At 40.0% G+C, this 23507-nt stretch overlaps 1 protein-coding gene across 3 annotated transcripts in view; it reads left to right on the forward strand.

Moving 5' to 3' along the window:
- Window positions 1–10670: 10670 nt before the first annotated feature.
- Window positions 10671–23507, forward strand: part of EYA4 (EYA transcriptional coactivator and phosphatase 4) — a 239413-nt gene continuing 226576 nt past the window's right edge. For 2 of the 3 annotated variants that reach the window (XM_080664650.1, XM_080664651.1), the window contains exon 1: window positions 10678–11042. The gene's annotated coding sequence lies outside the window, so the exon portion shown is untranslated. Of the gene's footprint in view, window positions 11043–23507 lie in introns of all 3 variants that reach the window. The other variant, XM_080664649.1, reaches the window with a different exon arrangement.

A 23507-nucleotide genomic window follows, 5' to 3' on the forward strand; every position in this document is an offset into this window, starting at 1 on the left:
GTGCTGCCACAGGGGGAGCTCCACTCAGCCAGAAGCCTGCTGACACAGCGGTGGTGGCGGAGCCTCTCCTGCCTCCTCAGCAGCACTAAGGATGTCCAACTGCAGCTTAGGCTCCATCCCCTGGGGAGCGGCCTATGCTGGCAGGTGGACATCCCCCGAGGCCTCCTAAGCTGGCAGTCAGAGGGATGTCTGACTGCCAGTTTAGGCCTGACCCCCCCAGGAAGCAGGCCTAAGCCATCAGGTGGACATCCCCCAGGGGGTCCCGGACTATGAGAGGGTGCAGGCCGGGCTGAGGGACCCCCCTGAGCGGAGGCCTCTAGTAGATTTATAAAATCAATTATTTTATGACAATTATTATCTTGTTATTAAAAAAGGAAAAAAAGAAATTATCTGAAAGTTATTGGTGAATTACTGACAAGGGTGGAATAAACAAGTAAGAGAAACAGTGGAAGGAATCACTTCATAAAAACAAATGATATATTTTTTAAAATGCAAGATTCCTAAAATTCTAGCCCTGGATATACTTAGATGACCTTTGCCCTATTTTTTGTTACATAATCATTCATAAACTGTGTGAACACTTTTAAAAGCTATTTATTTATAGGCAGCTTATATGGATAAAATATGATTAGAAAACAAATTAAAAGCATATGAGAAAGAAGCAAGCTAGGATGAGACCCTAAGTGGTATAGGGTTAAGGCTAATACAAGAAGACAAACCACAGTAGCCTTGCTGTGGATGAGTCCATAATGTGGTTCTAAACTTTTGAGCAGCAAGAAAAAAAAGAAACTTGATGAGTTACACAATTCTCAGTGCCATCAAGATATAAACAACCTATTCTGATGACATTAAGCTTCTTTGTAATACCATGAATTAATTCTCAGCAACAGCCTATGAAGTAGATGCAATAACTCTTTCTACTGGCTTATTATCATTATTAGGATTTGCTGTGTCTTTTTTAAAAAAAAATTATAGTTACATCAATTAATTCAAAGGTATATTTCAATGAGGCACAGGCAATGCAAGGGGGCTCAGATAGTATGTACTAGTATATAGAGTTATTGGTTTATTCAACATGTTTATACAGAGTGCCTACTCTGTATAAAAGATTCTACATTAAGCACCAAAGAGGATTAAAAGATGAATAAAATGTGCTATCAGTGATCATCATACTAAGTAGATTTTTATCCACACCTAAAACACATACAACTGTGGAGGATGTTCATAAGAAAAACCAAAGATCCTCCAGGTGGCTGACAGTGAAGGACATAGTGTTGAAAAGAGAGGATGGGACCAGAGATCAGAGGCTCTGCAAGATTCCTTGCAACCGCCTTGCCCCCCAAATAAAGAAGTGACATGAACAGAGATGTGTTGTAAGGTGAATAATCTAATGGGAGAAGTGGGGCAAGGCATTAGACATAGGAAAACCAATTATGCAGCCACTTACATAGTCTGTGTGAGAGTAAATGAGACCCAGATTAAATTAGTGTGCTCGCGCGCACACACACCCACACCCACACCCAAAAAATACAAAGGAGGGAGAAAGCAAAGCTTACAGCAAAGTGGGAACTATAGGACTCCACAATTGATTGGATGGATAGGACTAAGGCAGTGGTCGGCAAACTCGTTAGTCAACAGAGCCAAATATCAACAGTACAAGGATTGAAATTTCTTTTGAGAGCCAAATTTTTTAAACTTAAACTTCTTCTAATGCCACTTCTTCAAAATAGACTCGCCCAGGCCGTGGTATTTTGTGGAAGAGCCACACTCAAGGGGCCAAAGAGCTGCATGTGGCTCGCGAGCCGCTGTTTGCCGACCACTGGACTAAGGAATGGAAGGACTCATTTCCACGTCCTGGGAGGGCATTGGTGCCATCCATAGGTAAGGGAACACAGGGAGAGGAGTATATACTAGTGTAAGGAAGGAGACTGAAAAAAAAAAACAATGGCTCCTGTTTTTGTTGTCTTGAATTATACCTATTCCTAGGTATAAACACTCTTCATGCTCTAAGACCATGTCCAAATGCTACTCCTTCATTCTCTTAGCTGGGAGCAAACTCTCTCTGCTCTGATCTAAAATAGCCTGTTTGTCAATGTTTCTTTTAAGGAGCTTGACACTTTCTCTCTCATGTGATAACTATTTTTAAATGCCCTATTTTCTACTCTAGACTGAAATTTTCTGGAGGAAGGGCCTGTGCCTGGTTCATCTCTGCACCTCCTTATACTGAATAAGCATGTTTGAATGAGAAGAGCATATGCTAAGGAATGTCTGCATTTAAGTGGCCAGAGGGGATTCAAGGAAAGGATAATGCAGGAGCCTTTATGGAGGTTGAGGTGACGGAGGCTGCATAGACCCACAGAAGCCAAGGGAGAAGAAAGTTCCAGTAAGGAGTTTGTCTGTGGGGCCATTCACCAAAGAACAGGTCTGCAAAGCAAGGACTAGGCAAGGGTTTGACATTGAGAGAAGAGGGTTTTAAGAATTTGATGTGAAACCCAGGATGAAAACTAGGCAATGCCACCAGGTTCTTGAGTCGCTCTGGATTGATGTCCTAGGTGGCATCAGTCCTGGCAGTTAACAAGTTTTGGCAACAGGGCCAATTTGGAGGAAAATTAAGTGTTTATAGGTTTCTATTTTTTTTTTTTCATTCAAATGAAAATAGCTTCTTTATTGGCTCCCCTGAGGACAAAGGGTCATTTCTTACAACTGAGACTTGCCTTTGATTTGAAGGGTAATGAAAAGAATGCTACAGTGTGTTTTAACCACTCAAATATTCAAATGAGGCAGAATTGGGGAGCAAAGGCCTCCCTAAGGTGTCTCACAGGTGCACTAACTCATTTCATCTTGAAATAAAGGTTTGTGGGCTCATCGCTTTGCTTCAGATGGGGTATCTATGCTCACTTTAAGTTAAAATTAAGTGAGTAGGGGTGCAACCAGATCAGTTCATTTAGCTCAGTGCAATAACAGTGCTTATTATCTCCCAGCACTATGTGAGGCAGTTCCAATAGAGAGAAGACTAAGAGCAGCCATCCCCATCATGCATTTTTCTAACCCAGCCCTTTCTCTCTTGTGGATGTAGTTTCTTGTCTCAATGGATTGCCCTCAGCCTCCCCTCCTGAGCCACATGCCTCAATCTCTGTCTGTTTGTGTGTTTTTAAACTCAAAGACCACTTTGGAAATTGTCATGAAGCTGAAATAGTTCAGCATAGATCCCAATCTAGTAGAATTCAAAGGATGGAAGCTGTTTTGGACTTAGAGGGTAAATCAAATTGTCCAAAAGTGAACCTCTGTGAGTTGGCATTCCCAACTTTAAGCAAATTAAAATCACAGGAGGAGGGTCCCCATCAGACTACTAGAGTATTTGTTAATCCTTCATTTAAGCTCCCTCACCTTTTGTAAATGTTTATGAAGTGTTGGATACAAAGTACTGTGCATGGGAGAGAAAGGAAGATGCCAGGTTTTGGTTTGTCACATCTGCTCTGGGCAGTTATCACTGCTGGGTTAAGGAATTTACACTTGATTAAATAGACATTTGGAACCTACTGGAGATTTTTAACTGAGAGAAGAATGGTACTTTAGAGAAAAAAGACCTCATATCTCTGTCTAATGGACTGGCAGAAAGAGCCTAGGGGAGGGGATGCCAGTTAAGATGTGCCTCCTGGGAGGTAGCAATGATTAAAAAAAAAAAAAAAGGAAAGATAGATGAGGTGATACTGCCAACTCAAGACAAACTTGTCCTGTTGACTTATTCTAAGTCAGGGAGAGGAAGGAGCTGGTGGGAGGGCTGAGAGAATGGGATGATGCATTCAGTTTTGAGTATGTTTAGATGCAACAGGACCAGCAGTTGAGGATGCCCAGCCCTCTGGGAAGGAGATGTATGTCCTTAAATTACCCATTTAGAGGTAACAGAAAAGATTATGGAAATGAATAAAACTGTAAAAGGAGAGCATATAGTGAAGAAAGAGAAGAGAGCCAATGTCTAATGCTCTGTTTGAGGGTAATTAAGAGAAAAGAGGAAGCTCTGTAGGAACTAGAGAAGTCCCAATCAGAAGATAAAGACCGAATCATGGAAATCCAAATCGGAGTTAGTAGAAGGCTGCTGTCAGTAACACCAAATGCTTCCTGGAAGTCAAGAATGAAGAAGACTAAGAAATGATCATTAGGAGACCATTGATGGTCTTAAAGAGAGCAGTCTCAGCCAAAGAATGAGAGCAGAAGTCAGATTTCTAGGATTTAGTAGAGTCTGGTAATAGATGCATTGAACACTGACAACTGTTTGAGAGGATTGGTAGTAGAATAAATAAATCAGGTGAACAGGAAAGCCATTATAATGCATCTTAAAGGGGGTGTTGAGAATACATCTATATATACAAAAGCTTAAGCGACCATTACTACCAGAGGACCAGAGAACTGGACGGTAGCTATGATGCACACTGACCACCAGGGGGCAGACGCTCTGGTGGTGCAGACGCTCAACGTAGGAACTGCTGAGCATAGCAACTTTGCAGAGTGCCCTCTTGCACTCCGGGACCCCTCAGGGCGATGTCGGACTGCTGGTTTTGGCCCAATCCCCTCAGGCCAGGCTGAGGGACCCCACCTACCTGAGGGACCCCACTCAATCCGCAGACGCCCTTTGAGCCCTGGCGCCACCGCAGGTGCAGCCGGCGGGGGAGGACTGGCTGGGGAGGGACTGCGGGAGGTTGGATCCAGGGTCTGTCCAGCCCATTTTGCCCAGTTCCGCCCCACCGGCCACCTTCTAATTAATTTCCTTTCAATGTGCACGAATCTGTGCACCCGGTCTCTAGTACTTTATAATTGAAAAACAATGTATAAAGAAATTGTTTCTAAATGTGCTCTAAAATACAATGGAAGAAATGGCCCAAACAAAGCTTTTGTTACAGTTTTCCATATTATAATATTTTATCTCAAAAATATTCAACCTAAATGGATTGTTGAAATTTAGCAATCTTCAAAACTTTGCAATTTTATAAAATAAATGAATACTGGAGTAAATCATGTCAAATACACTGCTTTAAAGTTGTCAGATCAATTTACTTTCCTTCCATAAAGTACAATTCCTCCTTCTACCAATCATGGAATTGTGTATTTGGGGACTTTTGAATTATAATCAGTGGACATTTTTTCATAAGCAGATAAACATCACAAGGATATACAATAAAGAGTTGTATAAAAAAGAGATTAATTGGATATTTCCTATGTTGAAATGATTTCTTTGATAAGCTAAAGAAATCAAAAGAACAACAAAGTGACATTGTGCATATTTTGACTACAATTATCATTTGAAACTGTGCATTTGAAGTACTTGAGAAATCAGGATTGTTATAGTATGCCAGAAGAAACACTACGTGAACTGAAAATAGAGAAAAAATTACATGTGTGTTTGTTAAAATATGAAAGTAATGTGAGCTAGTGGGAATTTGCAGTGAAGCCAAAACCTAATGCCACAACAGGGAAAAAGGGACTCATTCTAGCATGCTAATGAGACCACACCTGGAACAATGCATTCAATGTGGGATACCTCTAAACAAAAATGAACATCTAGGAAACTGGAAATAGTTCAGAAACAAGCAATAAGAATGATTAAGGGCTTGGAGAGACTGATCTGAAACAAGATTAAAAAGCCTTACATTTGTTTAACGTGGCTAACAGATGACTAAAAGTGAGCATGATATCTGTTTATAAACATCTGAATGTTGGGTGTAAACATGAAAGCTAGAGTAGAATTGAATAATATGGTAGGAAAAGGATTTAACTTGGGGGGGAAATTGAAGAGAGAATTTGAAAGTAAATACAATGAAGTTATCTCCCAGAGAATGTGCATTTCCTTTTCTTTAGAGACTCTGCCAAGAATGAGGAAGTGGAGCAGAGAGCCCAGCAGAAGAGAACCACCCAACAGGTCCCCTGCAGGTCTGATTTCTTCCCTTTCAGTAGAACCATTTTAAGCTTGATCTGTTTGCACAAAATTACTCAGAAAGTGTGTCTATAGATTTTAGAAAGCAAGAAGCACAGCATTTTAGATTCCTGGGCAATCATGTACCCTCATTGTTCTGTCATTGGTAGAGAAGACCAATAAAACAGTCTTAAATCTAGTTCATATTAATGCTGGCCTCTAAACGTCCATTTTCTCAAAGCTCAAAGGGTTTGGCTTAGAATTTACTAAGAAACAATTGATTGATTTTATTTTTTAAGAACTGTGTATACTTTCAACTGGAGGTCAAAGGTACAGCAACTGGGAGCAACTCAAGAGATCTATTTTTGGAAAATTTCTACAAGCATTCAGTCCTCTATTTTCTTTTCTTTTTTTTTTTTTTTTTTTTTTTGTGAATGTAGTGTCTCATTCCCTTTTCTTAAGCCTAAAGTTTTTTTCTTATTAAAGTGATGGAATTGTTTTCTGTTAAGGTTACTTTAAAATGAAATTAATATGAAAATTACGTTTTGGCTTATGAGCTCCTAGAGGGCTTTGTGTAATTTGACTTATATAAAGCCCAATGCCAAAATGGTGCCATGCACACTTGAAAAAAAAAAGTAGATGATAACTGCTCTAGAAGGGTTGGTTAAGGAAATTGCTAATAACTGGATCTTATATTTCTACTGATTTTCACTATAAAATTATATTTTCTCTCTTCCCATAACAAATGTGTTTTCTCAGATGAAGTTGAACATTTACAGATATTCTGATGGACTGATTCATGTCATGTAGGACCTGCTAATGTTTCTAAATCACTTGCAGATTTCAGACTTTGGAATTTCCCTACATGTCCTTTCAGGCTTTGAGCTTCTCCCATTGCTCTCCTCTTTTTGCCTCTCCTCTTCATTGCCTTGTAGAACTTTGTTGCAGTACCAGACTGGGCCAATAGATGCTGCCACTTCATGACGTTAACAGTTGGGTGGTTTCTTTTTCAGTGGTTAAGGCCTAAGATAAAGCATATGTTGGGAGAAAGTGGAGGGAGAGGAAAGGTGATGGGTAACTGATATAGTCTCTCAGGAGAGTAATTTGGTTTTTAATTAGGTGCTTATGAATTATTTGAATTTTACTACAGGTAAGATAGTAAGCAAAACCATAAAATATAAAAAGACACTTCAATGTCACGTGCAGGAAAATTTTAGGCAGGAAAATCAATAATTGAATAATAGAATGTAAAAAGTAGTACCTAAAAGTATCTTGGACTCAACATTTCTCTACAGTAATGGAAAGGGAAAGCTTAAAAATATGTTTGGAGAGTGTAAGGGACATAAGAAATGTAATTCTTTAAGCTAGTGTTTCTCAAACTGGTGTGTAAGATAATTTTAAGTGGTACAGGATAAATGATATTTATTTCCATAATATAGATTCATTTGCAAGGTCATCATGAACTCACGGTTAATTACATTGGTTTTCCATTGATGGTGATGATAAAAAGTTTCCTTTATCAGACAATATATTTAATAGCTTATTTAAAGAAAAATATTATTTAAAGTCAATAACATTATAGGTGATACGGCAATAATTATGAAACTGGCACTCAGTAGAAATATTGTAAATAATGCATTATTTAAATAAGCAATAACCTTACAATTCTTTGTTTACTACATTCAACTTATCTCAATGTGGACTGAAAATGTGACATTTTATATCCCTCCTAGTGGTATCCATGTAATATCCTTTATAATAAAAGGATAATATGCAAATTGTCCCCTCGACCAGGCGTTTGACCACTGGGAATTTGACCAGGGGGTGGGGTCGGCCCACAAACCTCCCGCATCCCTCCCCACAGCCAGCCTGGCCAGACCCCACCTGTGCACAAATTCGTGCACCGAGCCTCTAGTGTGTGTGTGTGTGTGTGTGTGTGTGTGTGTGTGTATATATATATATATATATATATATATATACATATACTAGAAGCCTGATGCACCGATGCACCAAGATTCATGCAAGAATGGGCCTTCCTTCCCCTGGCTGCCAGCACTGCCTTTGCTCCAGCCCGGAGCCACCTTTCTGCCTTCCCATGCTGTACAGAGGCCCAGAGCAGCTGGGGCGGTGCGGAATGCCTGCGTTGTCACCATGGCGATGACGCAAGCGTCCCAACCCCGGCTGCTTGGCGCCTGTGTATGCAAATTAACCTTCCATCTTTGTTGGGTTAATTTGCATACTCATTCCTGATTGGCTTGTGGGCATTGCTTAAGTACGGTCAATTTGCATCTTTCTCTTTTATTAGTATAGATAAGACTAGATAGATTAGAAGGTAGTAATAAGAAGTTGAATGACTAATATTGTGCTATAGTTCTGTGTTTTTTTGGATAACTTCTATAAACATATTCTTATGTAGATACAGAAAAAAACTATGTGGGAGCAAAGTAACTTGAAAATAAAGTCAATATTGCTGAGAATTTGATTGTAGTAGGGAGTAAAGAAACATGCTAAACAATTATATTTATGTGAACAATATGCTGTACCAAAGTTTGAATTTTTATTTTATCCAAATTATGCATCTCTGCACCTTTATTGAGAGGTCATTTAAGATTCTATAACAAAATGAAATTCAAAATTTTGTGGCCTTCTGAGAATATTAAATTCAGCTTTGTACTTCATTTTCACAGGATATTTGCTATAGCTACCGAGAATTTCTAGACACTGAATAAGTCACAAAACATTTAAATGGAATATTTTGCCTGTAACACATACGTATGCTGTTCTGAAAATAATTACTAATTTTCTGACTACTATTACATCACAATGGCTAAGAGTGGTCTTTGGGGTTATACACAGAGTAGTTTGGATCTTAGGTCTGTCATTTATTAGAAAGTTGCAAAAAATTATGAGCCCTTACTTTACTCTCCTGTAAAATGGGGGGAAATAATCTGCAAAGTTATTTAAATCTGCCCATTGATATTGCTGTGTTAAGTGTATATTAACCAATCTTGTTTAGGCCAGAATGTTCTCTAGTCTAGACCATGCTCCAAATCCTTTTTGCACCAAATCCACCACCAGAACCCTTTCTTCCTTGAGAACCAGGAAAGGGAACATTATACTTGGCAAGTGACTAATCCCACCCCCCCACCCCCCAATTAATCTGCAGGGAAGGACCCCCAGTGAGTGGTGAGATAAGCAATAAATACCTTTATCAGTTTAAATTTACAACCTTACCTTTGACATCACCTGTTAATAATTTTAGATAACACCCTACTAATTAAAAAATAAATTGTAACTACAAATACTCAATATTGTTTTTGCTTTTGAATTTGACAGTATCCGTTGCATAAAACCAAACTGAAGTGGAGGGGAAATCTTTTCCTGAACTTTTTACAGAATATAATTTAGTTGACCATGTATTACAACTAAATATTTTTTGAATGGGAGTAATGTATACCAATTAACTTGTAATTTTTCAGGCCACATCTAAGACAGTGTGTGTGTGTGGTGGGGGAGGCTGCTAGTTGAATTATAGCTATGTGGTTAGAGACCACTGGGTTTGTCCCTGGGAAAGTTATTTAGGTTTCTTTGGGCCTCAGTTTACTTAGCTCTTATACTGGTTTAAATAATCATTGTAGAGTAATGAAGTCACAGTACAAGTAATTAAATGAACTCACAGTACAAGTGGCCAGTATAAAGACTGATGGCCATGGCCGCTCAGTAAGTTCTCAATACCCGAAAACACATAATTGATGTGACAAAGAAGATGCTCCGGAGATAGACAATAGGTTTTAGGAAGAGGTGATTAAATGGATGCAAAATGTATGTATTGTTTATTGTCCACTTTGCTTCAGGCTCTGGCTGTGATAAACACGTGTGCAATCCTATGTGGGTGCATAATACATGCGCAGAGAAGGCTTAGGCATGAAATGTCACTTCAGCAATGTGCCTGGGGAAGCTCTGACGCTGCCTTGGAAGTCAGTCGTCGCTGCCTGACCTTTGGGCGTCTGGGAGGGATGCCTATACCTGGGCCCAGCGCTGGAAAGGGCCCAGGCCCTTCCCAGCACAGCCTATCCCCAGACTGCTCACTCGTTCCTAGCATACACCTTCACGAAAAAGGGCATTTCTTCCCTTCAGTAAAAGCTCCCCAGGCAGGCGTGGGTTCGTTTTTTATTTTACGTGGTTGCGAGTAGGCGAAGTCCCTCTGTCTCCACCCCTGGGTAAGTGGAAAGGAGTCCATCAGGACGTCCGCAGTGGCCTACACCAGGGGACAGGGCATTGGCAAAATTAGAGGCGATTCGGTGACTGCCCCGCAGAAGCAGGTGGGGACAGACAGCAGTTCCCTGGTCCGGGTAGGGGAGTGCGGTCGTGGGTCCCTCCCCTCCACCTGGAGGTCGCAGAGGCCGGCGGTGCCTGGACAGTTGGGGGCGGGGTGGGGACGGCGCTGGGAGCGTGGAGATTACCGCGGCGCCACCGGGGACGCCCAGGGTCCCGAGCGGTTCCCCACGCAGGACCGCAAACGATGACAACAGGCACTCGTCATCCGAGATCGAATAAAAAAGAGGCAGTTCTCCTCGCACCGCGGGCCCTCGCTGCCTGCCTCCAGGCCTCCTGCAGCCTCCAGTGGCCGCGGGCGCGGGCGGCGGAGTCCCCCGCCCCCAACCCCGCGCGCAAGTGCGAGGCTGCCCGCGGCACGGCGCACGCTCCGCCGCTCTCGGCTTCCGCGCAAAACTTCGAGTCTGTCCACGTGAAGTTGTCGCTCCCCTTTCAGAGGGGGACAGAGCTTTGGGAAACGCTGGGGAGTGACGACTGTGGTGGCTGGGCGCGCCTGGTCTTTTTCTTTTCTTCCACTTTTTTCCCCCCTTGTCGTCAGTCCAGAGTTTTGGCTCCTCTCCTTTCCTCCTCCCCCTCAGAGCCGGCGGGTCCCCCGCCCCGTTTCTCCCCTACTTGTGTACGCTATTTGTTGGAGGGGGGTGACCGAAGGGGATGTCCTGTTTTCACCAGAGGCACAGCGCGAAGGGGAAACTTCGACACTGGAAAGAACGACAATAAATACCTAAATACGGACCCACGGATCCGCTGCTGGGACAGACACTTGAACTTCAGGATCCCGAGGCGATCAGGGCGGCAGGAGGTGAGTGCCCCTTCTTTCGACCCCCGTCCTGGGCCTCGCCCGCTGGGGGTTCAGGTTTAAGGGGCCCGTCAACTCTACGGGGGGGAAGTGCGCGGGCCCTGGGGACAGAGGGCGCGGAGCGGGACAGTGCGGGCGCCAGGGTCCCCGCAGGCATCAGGGTCCCCGCGGGCGCTCAGAGGCTGAGTGCCGCACCCCGGAGGGCCCTGGCCGCTCGGACTTCAGCGTTGCATTCTGTGCTGGAGTCAGCCCCCGCGCCCCGAAAGGCCGGGCTGAGCCTTCCTGCCGCTTGCGGGCGCGTTGGAGCCCGTGCAGCACCCAGCGCGCCGCGCCCTACCTGCACTTCGCCCTGCCTCGCAGAGACGCGCTTCTCTGGGTCTCCCCTCCACCCTGAGACATTTATGACTTCGGGATGACCCCCTAGATCCGTGTGGCGCAAGGATGCTGACCCAGGTCCGGGGAAGGCCCCGGACGCCTGGGGTTTTCACGCTGCTGGGCGCCTCCTGTGTACGTTCAGTGCTTGTGGCTCTACTCTCCAGGCACGAACCGGGCTTGGGAAGCGCGGCCATCCCCCGTGAACAGTTTTTGTGCGGCGTGGTCACAACATCCCCCGCAGTTCGCCAGGGTCCGGGAAATTACAGGCGCCTTGTCTTGTCAGAGGAGTCGCGTTCATTGGCTCGGGACGCGGATGCCACGGAGGGATTATAACTTCTCCAAACCAAGGGACCTGGCTGGGGGAGCAGGTTTCCTCTCGTTTCCAAGCCTTGTGGTTCGGGGGGTGATTGTGAGACTGGAACCGGCTCCCGGTTTTCACATCGTTGAGCGGGATTTGGAAGTAGACCATGTGCGTGATTGTTTTATTTCATGCCCCACCGCAGCCGGAACTTTCGTTTGGTAGCACTTTAAAGATGTTTCTTTCTTTGCACACGTTATTCGCAACAGCTTGGAGCTATTAGGGAATTTTCCGACCCAGTCCCTTGGCAGAGAGAGCGGTGGCGAAATTTTTGTCATCTCTTCCCTAGTTGGGGTGGCGGTGTCTCCCCTCTCTGCCCCCTTCCCTTGAAGACTAGGGGGGCTTGTGCTTTGGGTGAGTGTGTGTGTGTGTGTGTGGGGGGGTGAGGGGGTTGTTTGGAGACGGTCTTGCCTGCCCTCTCCCCGGCACTGCGGAGCGGGCAGTCGTTCCTGAATCGTAGCCGGAGGCAGTGGAGGAAGGTGCGGGTCCTTAGGCCCTTTCTGCCCAGGTGCGGAAGAGGGAAGGGGCGTGTGTTTTGGTTTCAGAGCAGTTCCACGTGGAGCACCTCCGTGTGCGTGTGTCTTGTGTACTTGATCTGTGAGGAGGTAATAGGAGTCTCGTGTTCAAACCCAGTGGGCTGTTGGCCATTAATTTGCTTTCCTGGCTGTCATTACAGACACTTCCAAAATCTGATACCTAAGAGAACCAACAGGTTAGGTTTCACATTAAGAGCTCATACTTAACAGTTTTCTTTCTCCCTTACCCCTTTTGGCTTGGCACCCTGGGATCAACGTAACTGACGAAGCGAAATGTATCTTCTCGAATATGGCATTTTGTTCCTCTCCCCATCAGCAGCCACTTCTTGCACCCTCGGGCGCTTGTCAGCTTCAGCGCGGGCTCCTGCGGGATTTAGGTGGGGAGTCTTAGGAGCGTTTTAGCAACCACGGGCTCCCCTTCAACAGCTTCTGAAGTTTCCTTTGGGCGTAGGTGACTGACAGTACTGCAAGTTGACGACGGTTTTTTCTTTGTTGGGTTGTCTTTGTTGCGTTTTTAAAACCTCCTCAGGACAAGGATTGGACCTTTTTTTTTTTTTTTTTCCGGGTGGAGCTTCCCAAGCAGAAACATTGTTTTATTTTATTTTATTTTAAAATATTTCTGGACAGTTTATAATAAGCCGGACAACCAAAAAGTAGGAAAGGGTGTGGAGGGGAAGAATACTAAAACAAAATACTGGATACGTGGTATGGTGCATTTTAGGACTGCATTTTAGGACTGCATTTGTGTATTTAAAAAAAATCACTATCTCAAGAAATAGGTAGCAGTAGTAACAAGAGACAAACTGTTCTGTGTGGGGCTAGACTGCCAGAGTCTAATTTTTATGGCAACAATACCAAACGCAGATATAACTGCATCCAATTTTATTGTTATTATAAACCATAAAATAGCTTGTTCCACCTGATTAAAAGTTGTAAGTCATTCAAAGTTAAACCAACCTTTAGAAATGACTGCACAAGATAGTAAAAACCTTTGACAGTTACAGCTTTCAAAATAACATAATTAGATTATCTAGAAACTGTTCCCTTTTTTTTAAATTATTATTAAGGGTTGTAGCCTTGTCTTTCATAACAAGTGAGGGTCTAAAATCAATGTGCTTTTCAAAAGCCTGTTTTCCTTTGTCAAATTCCTGAAAATGATATGCTTCAACATTTTAAGGCCATCATAATTAGAGGTTATTTCTTAAACAACTGAAATAAAAAAAACCTTGATTATCTTTATTAGTAAATATTTATTTTATTGGATATTAGAAACTTAATTTCTCCTGTACAAAATGAAAAGTTTTATGTATTTGTATATATTAATAGTTAATATGTATTTTAAATAATATGTTCAATTTTAAAAATTAAAAAACTCAAGGTTTGTATAAAAATTGGTTCAAGAACAATTATTATTCTTATTAAAAATACAGATACTGAATTCTAGAGGATTTGTAGAAGCTAGTTGAAAAATTTGTCTGCATAAAAGTTTCTTTTTTGAGGGAGTCTGCAAGGTGAGTTTTCCATTTTGCTATAATTTTTTTTCTTTAAAAAAACCTCTTTGAGTTAAAGTAAAAAGAAAAACAAGTTCTCCATATCTAAGAGTTTCTTTTTTTTTATTTATATTGTGATTTGGGGTGTAAATAAATTTTATATAGCCACGAGAAATAGAGTGTCCAGTTTCATGTTTTCAATCTCTGTTGCAAGCTCTAAATGGCTGATGCCATATCTAAAAATATATTTGTGTGGCTTGGTATTTCATTTTTAAAAAATTTATGCATTGGAATTGAATTATTCAGAAGTTTTAGAAAGTTAGAATGGTAAAAAAAAAAAAAAAAACAACCCCACACACAACCACATAACTATTGTTATGAAAAGTTAGGAGGTTGGAAAGTTCACTAACCCTCAAATAATAAAATTAAACTTACTTCACCCAATAGAACTTTTTATGCAGAATTCAAGAAGAGGGGAGATAATCCTTTTTAAGACTTAGTGAAGTGTTAAGTAATTCAAGAGTGCAAGTAGTTATTATGTTTTCTCATTATCATTTTTCCCCCTTCTCGGAGGTAAATGCAGGAACACTGAACAGTCAGTAAAAACAGGCCCCCCTTTCTGAGGAGTTTATTCACCATAGTTCTGTATTGCAGCTGCTGATCATATTTCATGGAGCTGTTAAAGCACTTAAAACCTAAAATTAGGTACTGTCTGGTTGTAAATATTTCAGATCACTCATTTAAGAAACAAACAGAAAAGCGTGCTATCAAAAGTAGAAGACGTTTTGAATCCTCTCATTGAAGAGCTAAACAAACTACCAAACGCCTTATTTTTTCACTGAGAACATAATCATGACAGTTTCTTTTACAAATTGATATTATTCTTACATATTCTAAACTCTTATAATACGTCTCCCTGTAGAGTATCTTAAACTAACTGTATTCAGAAGTACAGTTGGGGATTTTATTACAATGGTTACTAGGTGAATGAAATCAACACCAAGGAGGAATGGGATGAAGTTGCAGCGTACCTGCTTCTCTCGTGAATTTTTCCCAGTGAACTAAGAAATAACACGCTCTTTCAGGCATTTGTTCTAGAAATGGGTGAGATGCGATGTGTATTTAATTACAGTATCTGCAATACTGCATTTTGCAGTTAGATGTGTTTTAATGTGGAGGGCACTGAATATTCATTAAATGGTATGTGGAGCCAAACTTGGTGTCATTGAGCTTGAACTCAAGTGGAAGAATCACATATTCAAAAGCAGAACAAGCACGTTCGTTTGCTTTTGAGTTTGAAGACTTTGTAAACATTACTGTCACCTAGCTTTACATGGGGCCCTGCACATTAATATAATAAGCCTTCATGATACACCATTTTGCTCTTGAAAGTTTGGCGGTTCTTATCATGTCCCCATCCCTGTTTTCACTAGGAGAGAAGTACTGAAAATGAATAGCACTTTTCTTATTTCCCCAACTCTTTTCCCTCTTTCAGGAAAAGAGATGAAACAGATTAATTTAAAAATAGAAACCATTTTAAGTTATCAAAACCACATTTATATGGTGTTTAAAACAGTTTCAGAGAGCGAACCTCTGAGTCTCAGGGTAACCTTTTCTGTCATTGAAAGGTGCTAATTGATCTTAGGGCACTGACATAATAGTACAGTTTGATATTTGAAACCTTTCAGCATTGGTCTGGCCCTTTCCTCACCCTGAGATTTCAGTGCATGGCTGATGAAGAATAACACCATATTAAAATGCCAGAAATTCTAAATTTTCCCCATATGAAACATTTTAATACAAAATAGTCACATTTTAAAGCTTATATTTATGTACAGTGGTGAATATATTTTAATGTATGAACAAAGGATGTATTTTCATGTTAGGATTTTTTAATATTATTTCATCACAGGTACATTTTTTTAGATTGAAATTTTTAGGTAAACTTAAACTTGAAATTGCTATGATCACATTGGAATACTAGTACTTTCAAAGTGAAGTTTTATTAAGCCAATATAAAATAGCCATCTTGAAATTTCATATCTGAAGTATATTTTCTTACATATATTTATATCTTAAAATATATTTTAAAATAAAAATTTCCAGTTTGGTTTTTGTATAGTTGCAGTTTTTCTGCTTAATCATCATTCTCATCATCAAATCATAGCTGACTTTTACTTAGGATTTACTTCATGCAAAATACTTCAGAGTGTTTATGTGGATTAGCTAATCTACTCAACTATGTAATAAATTAGGTACTTTAATTATTCCCATTTTACAGATGAGGAAACTGAGACCAAGGCATGCAGTGGAATGGAACCAGGATCCCAACTCTGTAGTCTGACCCCAGATCCCTTATCCTGAAGCAGTGTGCTAGGCAGTTGCTCCCACCAATCATATATGAGTTCATTTTAGGTGGTACTCAAACAAACATTTTATTTTTATATTATTAGTTATGTATTTATTTCTAAGCACATTAGAAAAATGTGTTAAATTTCATTTTAAGCATATACTTTCCTGGAAAATATTGTTTAAGACAAGGCCAAAAAAGTATTGAAGTAAAAATAATTTTAAAAAGCACCTATTTAAAGAAACATATTAAATAACAGTGAACAAGTGCTTGGCTGAAATAGCCAAAATCATGAAGATTGGTGGCAAATGACTTTAATTTGGGGAAACTTACTCTGGAATGCTTCCCAAACATCAAGAACTTATTACTAGAGCTTTTTAATATTTAACTCACATGTAGAATTTCCCTTTTCAAGCCTTATCTATTGGTTAGATGTAATTAGTCTTACAGGGTAGTTTTTTTTTTTTTGTTTTGTTTGTTTTTAAGCCTGAATGCTGATTACGATTCTCAAATCTACACATTTATATTGAACCAATTAATAAAGACTGCATCATGAGTTACTAGAGGCAAATTTAAATTATAATAGGGTCATTCATATTTTGGAAATATTTTCAACTTACACAGATAGCAGACTTTGCAGTTTTAAAGTTTTCTCTAGGTAAACACTTTTGTATTGTCATTATTAATCTTGTTTTAAAACGTTAATGTCTTTTTTTTTTCACTGAAGCAGTGGTTTTCATTTTTCACTTATTTATTCAACCACATACGCTTTTATTCAAGTGAAAACTGACTTGCTGCCCACTAGAGAAATACTGGTATCCACTGTTCTAGATATATTCACCGGAAATATCCATTGCTCAGGACGTGGTGGCCTTCAGATCACTCACCAACTCTGCCTTCTGATCATTGCAGCCTCCCAAAGTCTCTGTGAGGGTCTTCGGTGTGTGAACTATCACCGGAAACGTGAACAAGTCTTCTGACGCAAGTGGCCAGATCAGAGAACCTGCTCTAGTATGTTAGTGTGCCATCCACTAAAACAAAACAAAACTAAAACAAAACAAAAACAGAAATAAAACAGAACAAAAGACATCTCTCAAATACCACAAAATATCTTCAATGTAATGACATAGGCAAAAGATATGTCTGTCCATGCTAGTATAACTTGGATATTCTTATTAACCGGTCTGTAACTTTATTTCAGTTTAGTACTGAAAAATAAATAATAGTTAAAAGGTTTCCCACCTAGAGTAATAGGTCTGATGGAGGTACATAGAATTTGTACGCACAAAGATTTGTATTATTAGAGCACCTTTTTTTCCTTTAAAGAAAAACATCAGCAGTAGCATAAATTGAACTGACCTTAAATTTTAATGTGAATTATTGATCCTTTTTTCTGTTTTTCTTTCCTCATTTCTTTTTAAACTGAAAGTGATGTTTCTTGTGAAAGACCACAATGAAATGATAAAAATTTACATTTGAATGCCATTAAGTTTAATGCTACTCACAAAATCAATAGCATTAAATTTGCAATTCTATCCCTAATCAAGTAGGTGTACCACATACTAGGAGAGCTTATTCTATGCAAGGTCATATACACAATTTACAGACCTCTGCATATACCCAGAGGGACTATCTGTTCATTACATTTCACCTCTGATTCTGAACTCCCTACTGTTAAAGGATTTGAAAACACCTGAATGTTCTAAGAGACTGAATATTTCTACCTTAGTGTTGCCAGTATGTTGAAAGTGATGATGACTAGGGGAGTCAACAGGTCTCTGAATTAGCTAATTCTTTTTATTTAAAATTTTATATTTTAATGCAAATGTCTATTCATGAATATGACTCTAGTGATTCTAGCCAAATTTAATGCAAATGGGTGATAATGACTAGTAATTCTAGCTAAATTTAATCACAAGATTGGTGAGCCATGTTCAAATGTCCTTTTGGAGGTTTTCAGTAATCTCAAACTTACACAGATATCAGACTTTGCTTCTAGTAGGTCACTTAAAGAATGCAAATCTCAATAAGTCTGTGAAGAACAGCAGTACTTCCAAAATGTTTCACATGAACTTTCAGGTGTTAAGATGATGCTCCTGTTTTATTTTGCTTAGTTGACCCAAGAAGATTTTAAAATTTAGGTCTGTTTTATTTCCTGAATTGTTGCCTTTAGTTTTTGGGCTTCATTCAAGAAAATACTTAGAAAAGTTCTGGGTACACATAAATGATTTTTAAATGCCTTTTCATTATCAGTGTTGCTGAAGACATACAACAATTAAAGTGAGTTGAATAGTTTTTTCCCCCCCACTCTGCATAATTTTGAAGACATTAGGGCTTTTAGTTTCTTATTATAATAAGGTTTAGTTTTTCTTGGCATATACCGTTTGCAAGGAATGGTTAACATAGTGAATTTCTAAGACTCTCCCCTTCCTATCCCCAGGATGTTCAACCACATTTGTTCACAATTTTTACCTTGGTTTAAAATTCTTTTAAAACTTTCCTCTTGGCCCTAGCCGGTTTGGCTCGGTGGATAGAGCGTCGGCCTTCAGACTGAAGGGTCCCGGGTTCGATTCCGGTCAAGGGCATGTACCTTGGTTGCAGGCACATCCCCAGTAGGGGGTGTGCAGGAGGCGGCTGATTGATGTTTCTCTCTCATCGATGTTTCTAACTTTCTATCTCTCTCCCTTCCTCTCTGTAAAAAATCAATAAAATATATTTAAAAAAAAAAAAAAACTTTCCTCTTGTCTGTAGGACAAATTCCAAAATTCTTGTCAAAGAAAGTAAAGGGATCTTCATGCAGAGAACCTTGCTCAGGTGGCCATTCTCATCTCTCACCACCCCCTCACAGGAAATCGATTCTCTAGCTGTATGGAATATGCATTTCTCAAACACAGCCTGGCCATGTCCATTTCATTTCTTTGTGCATGTGATTCTTTCTGTCTGGAAGACATCTCTTCTCTGCCCCTGAAACTTCCTTTCCTAATTCCTTTTCATGACTCAAGATACCAAATGTTAACTTCTCTGGTAAGTTCTTCTGAACTCCAGAGGCTGAATTGGATGTTTCTGTTCTGTTTACTGCAAAGCTCACAATTTCTACCTTTAGCATAGCACTTGCCACATTGAAATGTAACAGGTTACATGAGATCAAATCTTGCTCTAGACTGAGAATTTACTGAAGTGATTACCAATATTTGTCATTTCAATATCTCCAGTAAGCAGGGGTAAGTAAATTCCTGTTGAGTGAAAGCCGTTGACCCTGGGAAAAAAAGATACCTACTAAGGAGGGCTCCTGTGGCTAACTGGGATCAGATTTAAGTGCAGAGCCTAGCAGCCCTTTCTAAATCGTTCTGCAGGGAGAAGCCTGCACTAAGCTGCCTGACTCCTCCACTGAACTGCCTGCCTGCACTGTCTTCTTGCCTTCTCGAGCCCCACAACCCTTACAAAGGCATTAGTTCTTAGAATTGCAACACAACTGAGACTTTCCCTGTCCAATCAGAGCTGTACAATTATATCTTCATTAGCTTCTTTGCCAACCAATCACAGTGCCTCATTCTAACCAATCAGGGCAGTGTTTTTTGGACAAATCAGTGAGGATTTGGAGTCCTCATTTGTATGAGGATGGGCCAATCAGGGTCCAGGGGCAGGGACTTCTATATACCTCAGTTCTGCTCTGGCTCTGAGAGCACAGTTTTCCTTCCCACCAAGTACTGAAGACTGACTTCCTATCTTCCACCCCCTTCCCAGAAACTGAAACACACCGAAGATGTCTCACTGGAGTAGAGGGAAGCTGTATACTTTAGAGAGGGGCCTTGCCCCAGAGCTGCCTCTCAGCAGTGCTGTTCCCCAGCCATGCAGTTTTATAACTGAGTGTTAGCACAACAGTTGAACTACTCCACAGCTGTACTGTATCACAATTGAGTCGTTTGCACCGAACAGAGTTTCCTTCTTCACTACACCCCAAATTGGGGATTCCTGTTGGCATTGAATTGGCACCAATGACCTTGTTTAATGATGCCTAAAGTAAATGGGGATGAGAGCAGAGATGGTGACACTGGCTATTCTTTGCCATGAGATTGGGAATAGTGGTAATAACTGTGATCATTGGAAGGCAAGACAACCTTAAGAACAACCTCAGGAATTTCTGGTATTAATTCAGTAGAACTGCAGCTCCAAATTCAGGCTCAACTTATACATACGTGTGCACTGATGTAGAAATGTATTTATATCCCACATGACCATTGGGAAGTCACTGATGTAGTAGGTAAGCCAAGGATCCTGGAAATGTCTGGAGAGATGGGTATTTTATAGCACTTGAAATCTGAATATCCCATTTATTTTTATAGCATAATGACTAAGTGCTAAGAATATGGAGCCGTGCTGCTTGGGTTGGAGCCCCCTATCTGACACTAACCACTCTGTAATGATAAGCACGTTACTTACACTGGTTTTGCTTCAGTTTTCTCATGTGTAATAGAAAATACACATGGGGTTCTTATGAGAATTCAAAATATAAATATATTTAAGCATTTAGAATTGTGTCTGATATAAGTTTTAGCTATTATGATTGTATATCCTCCACTAGATTAACCAAAATATTCTAGAGATTTTTAGAGCTGAAAGTCCTTTTGGGGACTTAGACTGGGGACCATAAGTTTAGTCCCCAGTGTTCCAAGTACAAATTTGGTATTGCAGGGGTGATCCTGGCAAATCTGAGACTGTATTTGAAGCCCTAAGAGAAGACATTAGACGTGTGTAAAACTTAGCTTTGGCCACTTACATTGCACAGTATTTCTTATACCAAATACTTCAGCACACAGTAATCTAGACTTTTTAAGATTTTGATCTATGTGGTTACTTAACTATCTAAACAATTGTAAGAACATTCTATAACGGTGCTGTTATTTTATAACCAATATTTGTTTTCTCAATTGCTTTTTTTTTTTTTTAGCCTGAAGGTACCAGTTATAGGAATTTGTATAATTTTCAGTTGACTTGGGATTGATGAACTCAGTATAAACTTTTAAAAAGATAACTTTAAATATTGCTATGATTTTTATGTTTCCAGAGGTTTTTAGCACCTCTGTTTCTAGAACTTGTCACTGGTCCTTGGATTCAGATGTAATGACTATACAGTAGAGTGGGGCTGAGGGAGGAAGGGAAGTTAAAATATCAATTATTAAGGTCCCACTTTCACTCCTTACCTGGAATTGCTGCCAGCTGCATCTGTGAAAAAAACAGGATAATAATATTGATGTTGTGCCTGGATCCTCAATATATTTTGACCAGGATTTCTCAAACTCTGATGATTAACATTTTGAGCGGGATAAGTCTTTCTTGGGTGTATATGACTGTCCTGTGATTTGTAGGATGTTTAGTAGCATTCTTAGTCTCTGCCCACTAGATGCCAGTAGCACCCTCCCCCGAGAAATGACAGTGTCTCCAGACATTGCCAGATATCCTGTGGAAACAAAATTGCCCCCAGTTCGGAACCCATAACCAAAGTAGAACTTAAAAGCACTTGATATTGTCAAAAGATTCCCAGAGATCTGCATGAGAGGATTGTTCTATTTTCAGTCAAGTGTAGATAATCATACCTTCATCCCAAGGTCAAACAACTCTCATTGTTCTGTGTTTATAGATTAACTTTATGCAAAGGGAATTTACAGATAAACTTTACACAGATGATGATCTTCAGCATACTTTTCTTTTCAGGAAATAATATATAAATGGGCAGAGCAAAGTATCTGGGAGAGTATGTAGGAAGTAGATATTTAATGAATCAATTATATGTCTATTCTTTCTATTATTTTTACTGTTACTTGTTAGTAGATACTTTTGTATCATTTTTAATAATGATAATTACTTGTCCTTTTCAGTAGACAAATATTCAATTGTAAGAAACTTGTACTTTATTCAGTCTGTAGTGTCAGAAGCAGTAAAGTTACCTATAATCACAACTGCCTAAGAGTAAAATACTTATGAATGAAGTCATTTTTTCATTTAATATAGTGATGAATTTTCAAACTGAGTATTGTTTAGCTTTCAATTAGTACCATAATTTCAGGATCTTGAGTTTAATAACATTGGTACAATCTGGAGAAAGAAAAATGAAAATATTGCATGTAAAAGCTTCTTTAGTGAATTACCACATCCAAATGTATGTTTGAAATCTATAGGTTTAATCTTGATATATACATTTATCTATGAATTGATGTGCAGTTAGTTGACTGTAAGTAAATGTGACTCTAGTCTGAGTACTACCTCTGACGTCTTCCTGGTTTAGGTATAAATGAAAGATGTTTCAAAATTACTAAAGGAGCAAAATGGGAACATATAATGTTAACATAAAATGAGAGGATAACTTTTCCTACAAGAATTTTGGGTTGAATGTGCAAACTACTTTGAAATATGAAACAATATTATAAATATATGATTAGACTAATATCCATACGAGTTCTAAACAGTAGAGCATTTCTTTTTAAATCCCACTAGTAATTGCAAAGATACTTGAAATTCCACACATATGTATTGTGTAATTTAGTGGTTTTTCTTTAATTGTATTAAGCAGGTAATCATGTTACCGTGAAGCAGTCAGATTGACTTGGGGATTTCATATCATTTACTAATTGATGCTGAAGCAAGCAGGGAAGAGGTACCTCATAACAAACTCTCTCTCTCTCTCTCTCTCTCTCTCTCTCTCTCTCTCTCTCTCTCTCTCTCTCTTTCTCTCTCTCTCTCACCCTCACCTCACCTCACCTTTGATTTATGCTTTAATTTTTGAAATGTACTCTTAAGGGGGCAAAGTGGCTACAAATACAGCATACTGTATGTGACCAAAATGTCTTTCTGTTTTCTAAGAATAGAAGAGAGAAGGACCTGACACAGCTACTTGTTAGCAGAAAGATGAAGTGGGTGCTGGGCAACCCAGTAACAGATAGGGGCCATTCCAGGAGACTTGGGAGGGGATTGTAAGTCAGGAGCTTAAATCATGAGTTTTCAGACAACGAAGGAGAGTTCTGCTCTGTGCACTGACAGGAAGTACAAGAAGGGCTAGCAAACCTCAGTTCCATCCAGGCACTTTATGCCTGACATTGATCGGGAAGCCTGGTAGCCCTTTAGCCATTGGAGAATAGGCAGCAAACCAGAGGTTCTGTTTTTCCAAAGGAACACTTCTTGGTTTCATAAATCAGAGATCTCCTCTTGCCCCCGGAGAATTCAAGTCACATATCTGCTTTCTCAGGTTGATTCTTTCTACAGTGGATCCTAATGTAAGACTTACCTATTTTTTATGAATGCTCTATGGCATAAAACTCAATTAGATACTTCCTTTCCTCTCCCTGGGAGAGTCTCATGAAGTTT

This window comes from Plecotus auritus, assembly GCF_963455305.1.
Source record: "Plecotus auritus genome assembly, chromosome: 4".
Classification (NCBI taxonomy): Eukaryota; Metazoa; Chordata; class Mammalia; order Chiroptera; family Vespertilionidae; genus Plecotus; species Plecotus auritus.